This window comes from Giraffa tippelskirchi, chromosome 12, assembly GCF_054371585.1.
Source record: "Giraffa tippelskirchi isolate mGirTip1 chromosome 12, T2T-mGirTip1v1.2.pri, whole genome shotgun sequence".
NCBI classification, from domain to species: Eukaryota; Metazoa; Chordata; class Mammalia; order Artiodactyla; family Giraffidae; genus Giraffa; species Giraffa tippelskirchi.
The window spans coordinates 142,599,925-142,616,223 of record NC_137286.1 but is presented as its reverse complement, the minus strand read 5'-3'; the positions used below and the strand labels follow the sequence as shown (position 1 = coordinate 142,616,223).

The window sequence follows — 16,299 nt, the reverse complement described above, 5'->3', positions numbered from 1 at the left end:
AAGAAGCTTCAGATCCCTAATTATCAGGAAAAATGCAAATCACAATCTATGACGAGATACCATCTCTAACAATTAGGATAGCTACGACCAAAAACAAAACAGAAAATAAGTGTTTGGTGAGGATGCAGAGAATCAGAGCCCTCACGCCCTATTGAGGGGAATATAAAATGTACAGCTATGGAAAACGGTATGGCAGGACTTCAAAAAATTGAAAATAGAAATACCATGTAATCCAGCAATTCTGTTTCTGGATATATACCCAAGAGAATTTAAAGCAGGGTCTCAATGAGATATCTCTACACTCATGTTCCTAACAGCATTATCTACAATAGTTAAAATGCGGAAGCAGCCCAAGTGTTCATCAACAGATGAAAGAACAAGCAAAATGCAGTGTATGTATACTGTAAATATTAAACAGTTCCCAAAGGAAATTCTGACATATGCTATGACGTGGATGAACCTTAAGGATACTGCGCTAAGTGAAATAAGTCCCTCACAAAGGGACAAACATTGCGTGATTCTGTTTATATAAGATGCTTAGAGTAGTCAAAATTATAGAGACAAAGTAAAATGGTGGTCCCCAGGGACTAGGGGTTATTGTTGAATGGGTATAGAGCTTCCATTCCACAAAATGAAGCTACATAAATGGATGGTAGTGATGGTCACACAACATTGTGAATGAATTTAACACCACTAAACTACACAATGGTTCAGTTAAAAATGGTTAAGAATTTTTTCTCTTAAAAAAGAAAAAAGCTGTAGATTGAAAAGCAGAAAGAAGTAGAGGGCAAAGCATGCACTTTGACCTCAGGAAAACTTGGGTTCAATTTTCTGGTGCTCTGGCTATAGCTTCTGTGACTTTGTGTAAATTGCAAAAGCTATCGAAAGTTCCATTTCCTCCTCTGTGTAGAGCAAATGATAGTATCTCCTTCAAAAATTAGTGTGAATGTTCAACAAACACACTTAAAAAACACGGATAAGACAGAACACCAAGAAGATGTTCGCAGTTACTAGAGCCCTCACTGAACACTAGCAGAGAACATGTCTCATTAGCTAGTTGGTCTCAGGGACAGGAAAAATCTTGTAACTAAGAGTCTTTTCTTGTTTAATTTTTTCAAAGGAAACAGAGCATTTAGCCCAACTTTATTGGTTTATTAAACAAACTCCTCTGCATGCCTTTCTGTGGACCAACTCCTACCGGTCTGCCTCTGCTGCACTCACTGTGTTTGTATTTATGTTTGGTTTTATTACATATATGTGTTTATGCAGCTGCAAAATGTTTTAGAAGTTACCCAAGTACAGGAACAAACCACATTAGCTAAATGTTGGACATGGACAAATTTCTTTAAGAATTACCCAGTCCAAATATTGTTTTTTAATCAATAAGCAAGAGAAGAAGATTTAAATGCAAGAAGACAACTGATTTTGGTTTTCAATTTTATTTATTTTTTTAAATTGAAGTATAGCTTTACTGTGTTCTTTTAGTTTCAGGTGTGCTGTAAAGTGACTCAGTTATATATACATATATAGTTTATATGTCTATATATGTGTGTGAGTGTGGTGGTGGTGGTGGTTTAGTCGCTAAGTCATGTCTGACTCTTGCAACCCCATGGACTGTAGTCCACGAGGCTCCTCTGTCCATGGGATTCTCCAGGCAAGAATACTGGAGTGGGTTGCCATTTCCTTCTCCAGGGGATCTTCTCAACCTGGAGATCTACATATAGTTTCAGGTATACACCAAAATGATTCAGTTATATACTTTTTTTCACTTATGAGTTGATTATTATGTCATTAAGCAGAAATCATGTACTTCTGGCAGTGGCTTACAAAAGAAAATATTTTCCTCCATTAAAAGTAAACAGGATCTTACAAAAGCATTGATGTAGAATCGGGGTATATAACTGCAAAGAATTAAGAAAAGGCCATAATGAATGATTTTCACTAGTCCTCTCTGTCATGCATCTTCCACGAATATCATGATTTTCTCATTTCACTGAGTTTAACAGGAAACCAAAACTCCTGCAAAGACTGATATTTTCATCTTACCCCCTCCACTTTATGAATTCTCTTAACAGCTTGGACCGTCCAGTCTTGCTAGCAGGGAAATAACTCCCCAAGTCACAGAGGTCAAAATTTTGACCCATACCTCTTGCTTCACAGAAGAGATCCCACTGCACCTGGTCCACAAATTAGTGTTTTTAAAGTCCTCACCCTCCTCCAAACACATTAAGTTTTAAAATTGTGACTGAGTCATTTCTTTGAGACATTTTCAGAAAAATGCTGATACTAACAGATTTGCTTTCAAAAAATCTGGATATGATTTCCGTAACATTTTGAGGGCAAGATGCCAAACACTCAGAACTATTAAAGATAGTGTAAATGACCAAGCAGGGGAACAGAAAATATTATCAGCTATAAAAGTCACTGACTGGGAAAGTTTCACAGTTAACTCTTGCATTTCTTCAGCCATGGGCTTATCTAGATCAACTTCCTCAGTAAATCTGATTATTCTTTGATTTTAAAAGGAATCATGGTGTTATTTGGAGCAAAAAGTGGTGTTACCCTTGTTGTGGGGAAGAAGGTCCTGTGACTTTATTTAAGGCATCTCCACTCATATTTATTGGGTTGCTATTTGCCTATTTAGGTGGTGGGTAAGCTTTGGGAACATTCACTGAGCCATATGTTCATGCTCTATATGCTTTTGATATATAAATTATAGCAAAAAAGAACCACTATTAAGTGCTGTTTTTAATAAGCAAGGATGATATCAGGCTCAAAAGTAACTTTACTTCTCCAACACATTGATATTTACCAAGAAAAGCAGTAGTCATCTATTTAATTGAAGAGATGTTAAAATAGGCTAGAGATAGGAATGTTTTAGGTATATATCAACCTGAGAGATGTACTGAATCCTATATGTTTTGAAATTCATACCAAATCCATTAGAGCTGGTAATGATCTAGAGTATAGTTCATTTAGGCTCCTTGCTTCTCTTCCTCCGTTTTTCATCTTTAAACTATTTGCTACTTAGTATATCTTGCCTGGAGAATCTACCAGTCTATAGGGTCGCACAGAGTCAGACACGACTGAAGCGACTTAGCAGCAGCAGCAGCATATCCTCTTCCAGACAGAGGACAAGAGAAGGAAAGATGGGACCAAAGTAACCTAAGGTTTTACCACCGTAATGGATGTACCAGAAGTCTCTCATTCTTGTAAAGGAGGTAAAGTATATTTACCGAAGATAAATTGGATGATTATCAGTGGGATTCCATGATTCATTCTATGGCTCACTCATTTGTGTGATACTCAAGTTTTCATAAATAAAATTGTTATGCCTGTACAGATCTGTTAATAATTTGTTTCATATGTGGATGTCCCATCAGTTACTTTAGATTTTGCTTTTCCTACCCTGAATGTTGGACCAGAGAACTCCCCTCCTTGATTTGTTCTTCTCTCTGGGCTCTGGAAAGGATAGAGCAGAGCTATTCAGTTCTTACCATGATAGTCACTCATTTTTAGTTTAATTTCCCAGATTCCACTTTCCGAGGAACCTGTTATAAGGTCCCATGTACTTCTCTCTTTATCTTTATGGGTTAAGAAATCTACCAGGTGTCAATTTGAAAGAGAGCATTATATTTTTCTAACTAAGGAATTCAATCTACATGGGATTTAGATTTACTTACAGGAAATGTGCATAAAATGCAATCAGTTGAAATGTGTGTATGAGTGTGAGAGAGAGAGAGAGAAGACAGAGTCAAGGAGACAAGCAGAGATGGGGGGAGCCAGAGCCAGAGCAAGCGCTGGAACCCCATTTCTTGGACGCTGATCATTTCACACGTCTGTTGCACCTACCGAATTCCCATCCAGAAGCTAGTGACTTTACAGACCATTTTCACTGACATCCAACAAAAACAAATTACAAACCTATAAAGCCTTTTATGGCTTTAAGGCACGTTTATGTACGTTACCTCGTGTGATCATTACAACCACCATTCCATAAACGTAGGAGGACACTCATTAACCTATCAACTCCATGGGAAAGAAACTTTTCCATAAGTGCTTCAAAACAAAGCAGTTACCATGGGAAGCATTACTATGGTACAGAGTCTGTGGAAACGTCAAAAAGGTTGTTTAACTGAAAATATATAAGTTGCTGGGAAGCCTGTTTAAATAATTCCTCCTTATATTGTATCTGACTTTTGTGAACCTTGCAAATGAAATACTGTTGACCCTTGAACAAATGGATTTGAATCACATGGGTCCACTTATACGAGGATTTTTTTTCCAAAGGTAAATACTACAGCACTATGCAATCCGATGGTTGGTTGAATACCTGGACGTGGAACCATGCTTATAGAGGGGTGACCAGTTCAATAGACTAACTACGAGTTATACTCAGATTTCTGACTAAACCCCATCTTTGTTGACAGGTCAACTGTAGACTCAATGGTTCAAATCAATCATTTTCCAGAATATCTTCCACAATTAGAAATGCTGTTCTTGTCCTTACAACTAAGAATCTATGTCAATAGAGAGATGACAAGGTAGGTCTGAATTATCTAGACTAACCTCATTCACACTATATTTACAGACTTTTGATTCCTCCATTTTAGGCTATTTTTCAAAGCAATAATAAAAAATTCAACTCAGTTTTAAGCAGGCAGTTATTTTAAGATGCAAAAGTTCTATTTTAAAACATGACCCGAGCTTTTTCCAGTCTTGTATGATATTATTTATCACAAAAGTATCATCAACTGCATGAAAATTTAAATTGTGATGAATTACTTATGAGATTAGCAGATTTCAAGTATTAATGGACTAAATTTAAGGTCATAACTTTGTGATCACAAAGTGCCTTTCGCATATGTGATTAATAAAAGAAGCTATTGGGGACTTATTCTTTTTACTAGCCTCCCAGTGTTAGATGGTGGTATCTGTATCACAAACATGATAGATATTCTTAATCAGTGATACTAGAATTCTCATTAAGTACTCATTAAATTCTTACACCTTAGAATAACCTTGAGAAGCACATTAGACACTAATGAGTGTATGCTTTCACTGTATCATCCTTATTAATGATAATGGAATTTATATGCATGCAGTAAGCAAAGACAGTATAGATAAACTATAAAAAATAATAGCAATTAGAACTTCATATCTCAAGACCAAAATAAATGATATATTTGCTGATTTGTTAAAATAAAACTGCATAAATGTCACACATAGGATAAAAATTTGTTAAAAGAGATAACCTTCAGACATTTAAAAAATTTTAATGTTTGGCAATAAAAAATTAAGACAAAAAATGAAAGACTACCTGAGTTTTTCAGAACAAGAATAATTTTCCAAAAAAAGCGGTAGTTTTGGATTCTGTGAGTTGTTAGTCAAGTTTTTCAACTTACTTAAATAGCAGGACAATTGATGAATGAATAACCCAGGAATCTCACCACTGCCCTCTGGGTTTTTTTGTTTGTTTGTTTATCACTGTTCTTGTTTTTCTTATTTAAAATATTCCCAAACTCAAAAATGCCTTGCTATGGTGAAAGACATTATATAGGTCAATTAAACCATGAGTCAGAGGTAGTAAGAGCCTGTCTATTTATTTCTCCTTGATTTTGAACACAAGTAACTAAATTGTGTTCATCAGTGACTGGGCAAATTATTTTTCAAGTTAATCTACAATTGAGATTTCATAAAACTTGTGATGGTCCTACTCATGAATATCATTGTCTTTCAGGAATTTATTTTGCCTTGCTACCTAAATTGCCCTAATGTACTTAAATTCCATTTCTTCTTGAATCCTCTTTGGAAATGAGAAAAAAATAAGGTCACCATCTTGAAAAAGTAGACTCTTAGATCTGAAAGAGGTTGAAAAGATCAGCTACCTGCCCTGTAGAAATCGTTCCTCTTTCACACCGTGAGCACTGAGGAGCTTAGTAATAGGAAAGGGAGCCCATTCCAATTTTTAAAACACTCTTTCTTTTAATTAGCTGAAATCTTCTCTGTGGGTAATTTCTGCTCCCAAAGCCTAGGTCTGAAAGCTGAATGGGGTAAGTTTTAATTCCTCCTCCATATAACAGACCTCAAACATAGGAAGCCTTGTTTCTCGGTTGACGGCTCTTTTTTCCCCACTGAACACGCACGGCACCTTCAACCATCGCTTATGTAAGACCAGGATCATTACCCACTGACCTCTCGCCGAGATGTCGGAGAGACTCTCCTGTTTCAGTAAGACACGGAGAATGAATCAGAGTTTGCTGCTGTGAGTGTAGTTGTGCTGAGTGCAAGGAGCCTATTCTCTTCCGTGAACAGGGTACAATTCTTCAATTAATGCAGCCCAAGATTGCATTAGACCTTTCGCTGACCTCATCCCCTCGGATAACCCTTCATGTCCATGGATGTATTACCAGAAGGGAACTGAGAGGAAGTTTTAACAGAGCATCTAATCTTACCCCGCCCCCGCCCCGACCTCATGATCAAATAGCAGCGCTTTTATAGCTGGTTATCTGGAAACCTATATAAATGGGTCATTAAAAACACTGCAGTTTTTGAGCCACTAAAATAGGGGGATGAAAAGATTGTCCAAACACTTCTTCATCCATTCCTGTCCTCATAAATCCAGAATTTAATTCTGAGCCCCAGCCATGTGTCCAGCTGGAACAGCCTGCCCGAATCTGAAGTCTCAGGCTTCTCCGATAATATAAGCAAACCTCCAGTAATGAACTGGGCAGAGCAGCCTGACGACAATTCATAGCAATGACGCGAGAGCACAGGCCAGGAGCACCCAGCTGAGCCTAAGTCAGATGAAGGCCAGGGAGGTGTCACCGAGAATCCTACTCTGAGCTGAATTTTAAGGGAAAAGTGAGGGTCTGGGTGGCCGCCTCTCACTGGTGCCTGAGAACAGTGCCCTGGCCCTGAAAAATAAAGGAACATAAAGGTAAAATAGTACAAATTTAAGAAGCAGATGATTTAATTAATGAATGAATGGATTGATTAATGAATTAATTAGAAATAAAGAGCATTTTAGGAACATGCCCACCAGGAAGATGGGCGTCTAAACTAGTCGTTGAGAGGTAAGTTGTTTGGTTAATCTACAGCCGGTGTTTGTGCGGTAGAACAAGCGAATGTGAAAGTGATGTCTTTGCGACCCCGTCAGCTGTAGCCCACCAGGTTCCTCTGTCCCTGGGATTTTCTAGGCGAGAATACTGGAGTGGGTTGCTGTTTCCTTCTCCAGGAGATCTTCCCATATCAGGGATTGAACCCGGGTCTCCCGCATTGCAGACGCTTTACCACCTGAGCCATCAGGGAAGCCTGGTGGGGAGGATGACAAATCCAATTTGGTTTTGATTAAAATGAAACAATGCCCTTTGCCGCAACAAGGATGGATCTAGAGTTTCTCATACTAGGTGAAGTCAGACAGAGAAAAACATGTGTCGTTTGTTATTACTTACATATGGAAACAAACAAACAAACAAAAAGGTTACAAAGAACTTATTTATAAAACAAATAAACTCACAGATACAGAAAACAACGTTATGGTTACCAAAGGGGAAAGGGATGGGAGGGATAAATTAAGAGTTTGGGATTAGCATATACACACTACTTACTATATACAAAATAGTTAACTAATAAAGACCTACTGTATACCACAGGGAACTATACTCAGTTTTTTATACTAACCTATAAGGAGAAGACTCTGAAAAAGAATGCAACACACACACATACACACATATACACAACTGAGCCAGCTGAAGGGCAGGAAGGAGTCATTCTATTCAGCTGAGAAGGAAATGGCAAAACACTCCAATATTCTTGCCTGGAGAAGTTCGTGGACAGAGGAACCCAGTGGTTCTACAGTCCATGGGGTCTCAAGGAGTCGGACATGACTGAAGCGACTTAGCAGGCATGCACACTTGATAAATAAGCTATAGCTCAAGGGGCGGGGAGGGGTACATAACTTTCCTCCGGTAGGAAATTTAAGTTCTCATCTCACAGCTACACAAAATGAATGAGCATCCATGCTGGCAAATGTCTAAGTTTTAAATTCTTGATATTGCGTTAAAACAGAGATTCACATCCTTAAACCCAAACTGTGGCACTGAAAGAAAGAACACTTGTGCAGCACTATTCCACGTTATTTTAACTAAAGTTTCATGGATAGAACTGAGCCCTGCCCAGAGATAAAGCAAGAAGAATTATTTGGTGATATTAAGCATACGATTGGTGCAGGGCCATCTCCAGTAAAAGCAACCAGCAGTAAATATTTCCACAGCTACAAGTTGACTATGAAACACACAGGTAATAGTAAAATTTTGTTGTTGTATTTTATTTTATTTATTTATTTGTCTATTTTTTTACTTTACAATATTGTAACGGTTTTGGCATACATTGATATGAATCCGCCATGGGTGTTCATGTGTTCCTCTAATTTTACCTCCATTGGAAGAGAGAAGGAGAGAAAGCAGGTTCAAGGCATTTTCTGACAGCTGAGCCCGCCCCCCCCAACCCCACCCACCGCAACTGGCACGTTTTTCTTCTCAGACTCTGACCACTAAGCTCTGCCGGAGGCTCAAGTGTCTGGCATAAACTCAGCAGTTTCTGCTGCCACAACAGCCCAGGAACCTCATCCAGCCCCTTGGCACCTCCCTTCTCCTTGAGCCACCCCATCCCCTGACTTCCTTGGCCGACAGATAAAACAACCTGGTTCCACATACAACCAGGGCGCCGTAGATTAACCTCTGCATTTCTTTGTCTTTCAGTTTAGCTGGTGGCCTTTGGTTGGCACTTAAAGGTGTTTCTCCCTCTGCCAGAGGGCATTGCTTTACGTATTTTTTATTCGTGACATCAGCCTATGGAGTCAGCTTGGTAGGCAACCTGCACAGCCTGACAAGTGTGTAAGGATGCCTCGTTACTTCCTTCTCAGCTCATCAAGAGTGTGCCAAGCACAGCCAAATAGAATTGCCTCTCTACCCCACTGGCAGCTCCACATCTGAGAACAGTTCCTAGGAATCGAGCAAAACGTTCAACTAAAATTCCCTCTTATGAAGACAAAACGCCCAGCCTGAACAAGAGCTCAAAATATAACCTAGACCTCGGTCGTTGCCTTTCATCCAAGGCCACCCAGTCCCCGTGAGAAGACATCCAAGACTGACAACCAACAAATTGACATCATCTTTTGAGTTTCCAAGTCTGAGAAAAGAAAGCGGCAGGAGGCCAGGTTTAGGTTAAAGCCTGACAGAGCTGATCACCCACAAGTTTAATTTTAAGAGGGGAAAAAATAGCAAAGGGTCGTAAATTATTTCCTGAGATTGCTTCGGACAAAGCACAACAGGATATCATTACTTCAGATCCTGCAATTCCTTTTATGCCAGCTGAGTACAAACCAGAACAAACCAACTTTTCTCTCAGCAAGGCAGGTCTTAAAGGAATTCAGTTGCTGCTTACTGCTCCCCCGTCTGCTTTGATCAGGTAAAGCTAAGGAGCTGGCAGGCCGGCCTCGTTCTCAGCAGGCTCCTCAGCCCGTCTGATGCAAGAGAAACGCCCAGTGGGGTGGACACGTTGCCTGAGAGACAGGGAGAAAATTGCCCAGGGACAGTCGAGGAGGATCCTATGGCCTCAGTCAGCCCCACACTGCGAGCAGACACAGGCTTCCCAGGTGGCTCCGTGGTAAAGAACCCGCCCACAAGGCAGGAGACACGGAAGACTTGAGCTCGATCCCTGGGTCAGGAAGATCCCATGGAGGAGGAAACAGCCCCCCACTCCAGTATTCTTGCCTGGAAAATTCCATGGACAGAGGAGCCTGGTGGGCTACAGCCCATGGGTTTGCAAAACAGTCAGACATGACTGAGTGACCAAACAACCATGAGTGACCCAAATCCCCCAGTAGCCTAACAAGTACATATTTTTTTGTTTTTATCTTGGGACAGTTAAGAAACATTTTCCATATCTATGAATTTAATGACCCTGTTGGAGGCTTCCGTTTAGTCTCTTCCAGTTTATTTATCCATTCACCCATGGGAGGACATGGTTGCTTCCAAGTTTTGGCAACTATAATAAAGCTGTGGTATGCATCAGTGTACATGTTTTGTATGAACATAGTTTTAAATTTCTGATGAAAACAGTACAGAGTCCTTGTATGTAACACAACCCAGTGAGCTAGGTAGATGGCCTTCACTACCATATACCTGCCAGCTCTAGTTTCAGATTCAGTTTTGTCTTTGGATGAACTTCTAGGACTTATTTTGTCAGGAAAAACTAACTTTAAAATCCCAAACTTTTCCTTTTGTCTATAGCTGCCAGGAAGCGTGAAGCTAAAGTCAATAATTAGTTATAAATAAGAACACAATTCTACTGTCTGGAAACAGGCACTCCCTTTGATCCTATTATTCAACCAAGCTGTCCTTCTTTCCATGATGTTCAATGTTATAAGCCCCTCAAATCCCTTAGGAAGAAAACTGGCTAAGAGTCTAGGAAAAGATATTTGCTGCAATGGTTAATATTTTCAGCAGGTTGAATTAGGGCTCAGCGACCACTAATACAGAAAATACTCCTTAACCTCCGCAGCCTGGAAAGCATTTTGCTTCATCCTTAAAGATCACTCAGAAGAGATGCAAATCTAGCTCCCAAAGCCTTGTACACCAGCGTAGATTTTTACCAAAGTTGTCTTGAGGATACCAAGCAAGGTGAGGCGACACCATAGGTACAGAACAAAACTTCTGTAAACTCAGATTTATGCATCAGAAGAATTGAGAGCAAATAGCTTTATATAGGCAGAAGTCACAAACTCAAAATCAGTGATTGTTCCCTTAATACACAAAATGAGTGACTTGCAAAAATGACACATCGTGGGGACTGGGTGGTGAACTGGAGGATGAATGACCCCCCCAAACAGGGCGGCTGCCTGTTGCTCCAATCCACCACCAGCAGGTGTGGATAGAAGCCTGGCGTTGCCAACTCTTTATTTCATGAGGAGGAAGAGACCAGATGTGTGTGAAACCTTCCAGTTTTTAAACATTGGCAGCTAATTTTCAAATACCGTACATTAACACATATGTATGATATCTAGAAAGATGGTACCGACGATCCCACATACAGGGCAGCAAAGGAGACACAGACGTAAAGATCAGACTTTTGGACTCAGTGGGAGAAGGAAAGGGTGGCATGACTTGGGAGAATAGCATTGAAACATTCACATTACCATATGTCAAACAGATAACCAGGGTAAGGTCGACGCATGAAGCAGGGCACCCAAACCCAGTGCCCTGGGACAACCTGGAAGGATGCGGTGGGGAGGGAGGGGGGGTTCAGAAGGGGGGACACGTACCTACAGCCAATTCATACTGGCGTATGGCAAAAACCATCACAATATTGTAAAGCAATTATCCTCCAGTTAAAATAAATAAATAATTTTTTTTTAAAGTTTAAGTGCTCAGCTGCCGAGATATATTTATGTACCCTATTTGGCTTGTGGTCAGCAATTTACAACCTCTGGCAGAGAGCGTTTTTCTTACTGTTCCTCACGTTGTCGGTGGTGGTCCTCTCTTCCCATGGGATGTTGCTGTGAGGGCTTTGCCTGGTGGTGTATCCATCCCAGGACTCCTCCCAGTTAGGGACACAGCAGAGGGAGCGGAGCCTTCTCTGACGCTGGAGGGAAAGTATAATAGGTGAACACGAGGCTTGGTGCTTTATAACTGATTGCATGCATGCTCAGTCGTGTCTGGCTCTTGGCAAACCCAGGGACTGTAGCCTGCCAGCCTCCTCTGTCCATGGGATTTTCCAGGCAAGGATACAGGAGTGAGTAGCTACTTCCTAACTCTAGGGGCTCTTCCCAACCCAGGGATCGAAACTTCACTTCTCACATTTCCTGTATCGGCAGGCCGATTCTTTACCACTGGTGTCGCCTGGAAAGCCCTCACAATGGATTAAATTTACAAAAAAAAAAGGAATATAATTGTTTAAATTGTGTCTTCCTTGCAAGAAAGAATTTAGAGATTCCTTCCTTCTTGTATTAAGGAAATATACCACAAAGTTTCTAATCGAATGACCTTGGTGCTATCAAACCTAGGTGCTATCACTAATCACCTATGACTTTGGGGCAAGTTTATTAAACTTGCTGTATGTTTCCTCAACTCTAATATACAGCTAGTAATAGCAGCAACATTAGTGTGTTGTTGTGAGTTTCTGGTGGGGATTTATTGACAAACAGGATATGTTTTACATACTTATGTGCTTTATATATTAACTTTATAAGACAGTGATTCCTTAAGATAAATATAAAAAATAACTAAAAGTATGGCCATAAATATTAACCTGAAACTCTTTATTTGATAGAGCAGGAAATCGTTTCTCACAAGTTTGTTTTCAACAAAATAATTTGTTAAGAATCGAATGATGATAACTAGCAAAGTCACTAGGATTCTGCATAATTTTAAATCTGATGCCTGATAGCTATTCTGAAAGAAATAACAGTAAATGGAAAATGATGGAAATGGTGATAGATACTTAAAGAGAGTACTTGTCCTGGCACAAAAAGTTGATGTTACCATGACTCTGTACAGGAGTGATATAAAATATCAATTCAGGAAAAAAGTGATAAAAACTTTTTTTAAAGCATTTTGTCAGATACCTCCCTGAACTGCTAAATTGCCTTTCTAGTCTCAATAGCATGAGTCAAAGGCCTCAAAGCCAACATAAAAAAAATGTGAAACAATCCATCTCAGAAGCAGCACCTGATAGGAAAAAACAAGATTTCCAAATCAATTTGTCAGGATCCAATATGGATTAAGCAGTTTATTTGTTCTGACATTTCTCATTTGCTAAGTGCCAGCATGCCAAAGTAATCTTTCTGTGATACATACACAGACCAGAACATTTATTATTATTTATTTAGGGGATTTATAGCCCCTTTCCTTCCAGAGAAGTCATTTGAAAACAGAAATATTTTGAAATCGGGACTGCAGGTGGTTTCACCTGATAATAGCTTAATCTCATCATTTCACTCCTTCCATGGAAAACTGTGCTCCTACCATCTCAGACAAGATAGCAAAGACCTCCCAGATTTATGTAGCAAACACAACTACTCCACCCCAATTGAAAGGGATACAGAGTAATTTGTATTCTAGAACCTTCCTAGTCCAATATACTTTCATGCCTTCCTTCCCATTCATCTTACTGTTGAATTGGGAACACATAGAGACTTAGAGCAACGGTAAAGGATCCGCCTGCCAATGCGGGAGCCATGGGTTCAATCCCTGTGTTGGAAGATCCCCTGGAGAAGGACATGGCAACCCACTCCAGTATTCTGGCCTGGAAAATCCCATGGACAGAGGAGCCTGGCGGGCTACAGTCCATGGGGACACAAAACAGTTGGACATGACTGAGTGACTGAACAAGAGACGTAGAGACTTAATAAGGTTTCTTGAGTAGAGACTATTTAAACTGCAAGAGACAGGGCAAGGTAATGACATGATCTCTCTTGGTGTCACACCAATTTCAGTTTGAATCCTTGTGTGCATGCTCGTTGGCTAAGTCGTATCTGACTCTTTGCGACCCCATGGACTGCAGCACACCAGGCTTCCCTGTCCTTCACCATCTCCCAGAGTTTGCCCAAACTCACATCCATTGAGTCGGTGATGCCATCCAACCATCTCATCCTCTGTTGCCCTTTTCTCCTCCTGTCTTCAATCTTTCTCAACATCAGGATCTTTTCCAGTGAGTAGACTCTCTGCATCAGGTGGCCAAAGTATCAGAGTTTCAGCTTCAGCATCAGTACTTCCAATGAATATTCAGGGTTGATTTCCTTTAGGATGGACTGGTTTCATCTCCTTGCAGTCCAAGGGACTCTCAAGAGTATTCCCTAACACCACAGTTCGAAAGCATCAATCTCTGAAATGGGTGGGTCAGGTTTGATTTCCAGGTTAATATGATACTTATTTGCAATCCCTGGTAAGCTCCAAGTTTTTGCTATTGAAATAGTTATAAAAATGTGGAAAAATTTTAATAGGCCATACTCTGAGAAATTAGGGATAATAGGATGGAGCTAGACCAATAAAACTCCTGAGCTAAATATGTGTTGTTCTCTAAAACAGAACAGTACATCCTGCTGAGATGAAGGTACATCTAAAGTAATATTTGGGCTGTAACCTGCCAGGCTCCTCTGTCCATGGGATTTCCCAGGCAAAAATACTATAGCAGGTTGCCATTTCCTTCTCTAGAGGATCTTCAGGGATCAGGGATCAAACTCATGTCTCCTGCATTGGCAGGTAGATACTTTACCACTGAGCCACCAAGGAAGATAAAATGTTAATTTAGTTAATCTAAAATTAGAATATGACTTTGAAATAGATAATCTCTCAGTGACTTCCAGTTATGAATAATTCCATTACTGTAAGAACATCATCATTCATTTTCTACAATTATTGTTCACATACAATGAAACCATATGGAGTTAAACCACATTTAAGACTATTGATGACCTACCATGAATTTTAAAACTTTGTATCTGTAGTCAAGCTTAATGGCATATTTTTACTTTTGTTTCTGTGGACTAGGAAGAAAATTCCCTTGCTTACTCTAAAATTACATTAATATGTAAAGACTAAGAAATAATTGATTGCCTAGAACATATCTGAAAATTCTACAAATTATTTAGACTGTTCAATTAGGTAAGCGAGCCTTACAAGTTATCTTTAAAGAACAAGTTTGAAATATCTGTTAAAGAAAGCTTTCTTTAATGTTTCTTTGAAATGAGCCTGACTATATTGGCAAAGTATTATGGTGAGTAAACAAAGAATCATAGAATTTGAGTTTAAAAAAAAAGTGAGACGAAAGCAGTGCCTATGCTTAGATTTAAGACTCCTATCATTTGGTTTTAAAAATGAGAGGGGAGAGCTAAGTTGTCTATTCAATTGCTCATATGGAGGAAATTAAGCAGCTAGTTATTCAACAATTCACATCTCTCATTGCAGAACATGATCATTGATTTTGTTTCTTTTGAAAAACAAATAAATCATTTTTTTTGTCATTATATACAGCCTTCAGTTATACAGCAGAATAAAATTTTAAAGGAAAAATATGCAGAGGACCTGCTTAACAGCAGTCAAGCTAAACTGTGGCCCCAAAACAGACTTTCAAATATATATGACTTAAATAATTGACTCAATTTTTACATGCTCTGTGCCTGAGCAGATGTAGGCAAGAAAATCGTTCCACTCACTTCAGTTAAGTAAAATCAGAGGTACAATTGATGGGTTTGCATTTCATCAAGGCCATTACCCTGTCACTTCCTTATTTGAGAGTTTAACACTGAGATTCTTCATTTTCACAAGTTCACCATTCTTTGGGAATCTAAAGGGAATAACTTCAAATTTTGCTTACCTAGTCCCACTAAAGGCAAGATTGCTTTGGGGAAAAAGTTTCTTAGAATAGAAACTCCATTATTTCCATCTATTGTCAAGATCACCTTTTACTACAGAGACAAATTCCCGATCTAATTAATCATTACTCCAACTTTCCTAAAAATTAGAATTCTGCTGTTTCTCATGTATTTGCAAAACTTGAGCACATATCCAGCTGATTCAATGAAATTGTTTCTGCTGTCTTCTATTCTGTGTAATGAACTGTTTACCTCAGCCTCACGGTTGAGTCAATCAAAATACTGTGAATCACTCACTGTCTAAATAATTTGATTAATCACTTTAAACTTTAAAATTCAATTCAAAGTAAAATGCTTTCCTTATTTTTCTTCTACCATGTGCAGCCTTCTAATTTACTTTATCTGTTGTAAATCAAGAAATCTGTGGCGCATCTTAATTCATAATATTTTGTTCAGGTCTTCATGTCAAAAGATGTTCTGAAACCATTATCACGTCTTAAGCTTTCTTTGTCCAAACTGAGTGTAAAATCTTTATGATCTCTTATATAAGTCACTCTTTTTATGCCTTAACAGATTTCTTATTCATCTTGAGCACTGTTGGTTTCAATATTTTTATAAATTCTGAGATACTTTCTGTAATACATTAAGTCATCTAGTATTTCTATACTAGTTGAGCATATCATGTGTACCAAATCCCATGGGGTCCAGTAGGAGATTAGGAGGTGAAAAGCTTGAATAACTACCTGAATGATACGGAAGACCACTTCTTGGTCCTCTCTCTGCTGTTGCTCTAACCATTGCCACATCACAAACATTTGATTTCTATTCAATGATAGTAAATGATTCGATAATGCACTGGGATTTGACCATCTTCCTGCCACAGTTGTATACAATTTCAACATCCTTTAGCAGCATTAGATATT

At 39.1% G+C, this 16,299-nt stretch overlaps 1 long non-coding RNA gene across 1 annotated transcript in view; it reads right to left on the bottom strand.

Annotated features, from left to right (window-relative positions):
• Window positions 1–10,212: 10,212 nt before the first annotated feature.
• LOC145530575 (uncharacterized) overlaps window positions 10,213–16,299 on the bottom strand; it is a 170,153-nt gene continuing 164,066 nt past the window's right edge. Inside the window, exons 8-9 of the long non-coding RNA XR_014071910.1 lie at window positions 13,619–13,887; window positions 10,213–11,646 (exon numbers count right to left, since the gene is read on the bottom strand). This is a non-coding gene — a long non-coding RNA (uncharacterized LOC145530575). The remainder of the gene's footprint in view (window positions 11,647–13,618; window positions 13,888–16,299) is intronic.